The sequence below is a fragment of the Saimiri boliviensis genome, chromosome 6 (assembly GCF_048565385.1).
Source record: "Saimiri boliviensis isolate mSaiBol1 chromosome 6, mSaiBol1.pri, whole genome shotgun sequence".
Lineage (NCBI taxonomy): Eukaryota > Metazoa > Chordata > Mammalia > Primates > Cebidae > Saimiri > Saimiri boliviensis.
The window spans coordinates 31,448,617-31,452,299 of NC_133454.1; positions in this window are offsets into that span (position 1 = coordinate 31,448,617).

The following is a 3,683-nucleotide window of genomic DNA, read 5'->3' on the forward strand; positions in this document are numbered from 1 at the left end:
GTGTGTGGTCGATAACTGGTAGTGATTATAAATGGTCTGCCTGATGCCAAAACCTTTGAGCTTTCCTTGAAACGACAGTGAACTTGCCACAGAAATGTAAAAAGGAAAGAAAAGGAAGGAAGGAAAACCATCAAATCATCCATTCATCTATTGTTGCATTCCCCTGAAAACCAAAATCATTAGCTATGTGGTGATTTTTCCCGATTCCCAATTTCATTCTTTCCTTCTATGAAGTATTTTCCTGATAGTTGTAATCACACTGTATATATGACTTGTTTAAGGATTTCCTTTTCACTTTTCATCTCAGGCTAGGATGAACTTTAATGTCTACTTTCTTACTACTGGGTTTTGTGGGAACCAGCTGCCGTAGCGATTAGAAGCTTATGTAGCAACAGCCCTTTGGGAGCTGTGGCCTCTCCTGCCTGGTGAGTAGGAGCTAAATGCTTCTTCATTTGTGAGTGACTTTGAACTGCTTTTTCAGAGCTGGAGCCACCCCTTGGCACATTGGTATCTCGACCTTTACCAAGACTTTGTCCTGTAAGAATTTGAGAGCAGATACTTCTTCCTCTGAGACAGGTTTCCATTTTTCCTCCCTTTGTGCTTCTATCTCACTCTCATCACCGGTGCCCCAGATTCTCTAGTCATCAGCCTCTTCCTCATTTCCTGCCTACATAGTCTGACCCTTGGCTTAGCTCTTTCAACACAGGCTTGCCACCACACGGGGATCTTTTATCCCTCTACTCCTGGAGATCTCCGCTGGACTCTGCTTCAGCTTCCAAATTGCTAAGCTTTACTGAAGCAAATCTTGCAGTTGTGCAAACTGAGGCTGCTAACAAATTCACACCAACTTCAGCTGAGCTCTTACTGTTGGGTAATATCATAGCCTATGTCTTGATAACTGCATGCAGCATTTTGCTGAGGCACAGTTCCAAACCTGCTTCATTATCCTCAGCCTCCAACCCTGCCCCAGGCCGGCCAACAAGAGGATTCTTCCTTCTCTGGGAAGTGAAGGTGTGTGGGGATGCTCCCTCAACTCTGCTTTTTTCTCTTTCAAATTTTCTTTGTATCTTGAGCCTTTTTTCTTCTCTGAGAAGAGTTCTGTCTGATTTCTAAAGTTCCTCTTATCTCTTACCTTCTTCCTTAAAGTTGACCTATTAATTGCTCATTTCTTGAGAAAATGTTGAATGCATATATCTTGACTATTTTTTCCACATATGTTCAAGTCTCTCTCATTCTAAAAATAAAAGGCAAAAGCAATAATAATAATATAATAAACTATTCATTTAACTCTACCTCCTCCTCAAGTCATTTCTCTTCCTTCTATCACCAAAATGGCTCAATGACTAGACCACCCCAACTCCTTCCTTTTATCTTGACTTTTTCCTTTACACTCCATTATAATTGCTTTCTTTAAAGTTACTAAGGATCTCTCATTCTAGCTAAATCTTACACCTTTATCTTTTTTCACCATCTTTATTCAATTCAACAGACAAATGTTGAGCCCCTTGCTCCCCACTGGGCACGGAGCCTACTCTTAGAGAGACAGACTCAACCCCTGCCCTCCAGGAGGTCACAGTCTCTGTAGTCAAAGAACACAATTTGAAGGTCTTCAGTGGTTTGGAGGATAAAATAATCAGGTGGTCTTGTGGATCAGCTCTTCCCCTCTCTTCCTGATGCCATGACTCTGCATTCTCCTCTTTCTTTTCCTGCATCCCTAGACAGATCTTTTTCTGTATTCCTTTACTGGTATCCTTTACTGATATTTCTTATTTTTTCCTGGAAATGAAAGCATTTACCAAGGTTCAGTCCTTGGCCTCTTTCTTTTATTATACACCCTGTCTTTCAAGATTTGCCTTGTCACCTCTGTTTTGCTAGTCGTGATTCCCCTCCTGCCAATTTGCTCTCTGATTTTGGACTGAAATTATCGTAGCTTGCTAGATATCCAACTAAGATATTTCACATGCATCTCCCACTCACAGTGTCCAAAACTGAGCTCATCTTTTCCTCACCTCTTAGGCATTTCCCCCCAGCACATGGACCTCCTCTGAGAACTTTCTCCAACCCAGATGGGTGTTAACTATGTAATTCTGCACGCTTGGCTGTAGTTGGCTGGATCTGGTCTCACAAGGCTATGGAATTGTGGCAAGGAGTAGTTCATTGTGGTTTAAGTGGGAAGTGATCTAAACTCAGAGGTGATGCTGCCACTGTGAGGTGGCCATCTTCAGTCATGAGCATGGAGATGCAGAGAAAGCTTGTTCATGAAAAGAAGCATGAATGCAGCAAATAGAGGTCAGGATGTGAGACTGTGAGACTTGGGATGACTCAGCGTCACCAACGAGGGATGTGGCTCCTTTCTGGTTCTGCCAATTACTGATTCTGGTCCTTTTTGAGGTTCAGCTATACTTTCTGCACTTACGTTTTGGGAAATAATCATATATTTTTATAATAAATTATTCCTTTCTACTTAATTTAATGTAAGTGGGGCTTCAAATGAAAGAGCTTTGGGTATAACACCCCCAAGCCCAGATATACCCTCTTCATTCCATCTCTATTTCTGTTAATAATAAGAATGCTCTTTTCTCAGTATTCACGCCAAAAATTCCCATATTGTCTTTGGCATTTTCTTTACTTCATTCCAACCTCTCCATTATATCCCATTAACTGTCGTGTCCAATGGAGTCTACTTTTCATATTGTTCTTGAGGCAAAAAAAAATGCTCTTAAATTTGTCATTTCTTACCATTCTTCCCATCACCTCAGGCTCACTGCCTCTTAATGAGACAATTAAAGATTTCTTACTGATTTTCCCACTTCTTGTTATTTTCTCCTCTAATCCATCAAAGATCTTCAAAGCTTGTTCATTATGCACTGAATTAATATCATATTTCTCACCTGAATTTTCATGTCCTCTTTGGCAATTTACCTCTTATGGTCTGAATGTGTCCTCCAAAATGTGTGTTGAAGTCTAATGGCCAATTATATAGTAGTAAGAAGTGGGGCCTTTAGGAGGTGATTAAGTCATGAGGGTGGAACCCTTATGGATAGAATTAGGGTCCTTATAAAAGGGCGTGAAGGAGTGGGTTTGATCTGTTTTGCTCTTCTGCCATGTGAGGACACAACCCTCCATTCCTTTTGCCCTTCGGTTCCTCCGACCATGTGGGAACACCACATTGAAAGCACCATCATAGAAAAATAGTTTAGAGCTCTCAGCAGTCACTGAATCTGGTGGCATCTGAATCTTGGACTTCCCTCCAGAACTGTGAGAAAATAAATTTCTGTTCTTTATAAATTACCCAGAATGAGGCATTTTGTTATAGTTGCACAAATGGACTGAGACAGTAGCTAAGTATCTACCTTTTCCTTCTTATCTTAGGCTTTCCATCCTTGGAGGTGGTGTTAATACCTAGTGTCGACTTGATTGGACTGAAGGATGCAAAGTCTTGATCTTGAGTGTGTCTGTGAGGGTGTTGCCAAAGGAGATCAACATTTGAGTCAGTGGGCTGGGAAGGCAGACCCACACTTAATCTGGAGGGCACAATCTAATCAGCTGTCAGAGAATACAAACAGGCAGAAAAACGTGAAAAGGCGAGGTGGCCTACCATCCCAGACGTCCAGCCCTCAAACATCAGATCCCAAGTTCTTCAGTTTTGAGATTCTGACTGGCTCTCCTTGCTCCTCAAGCTT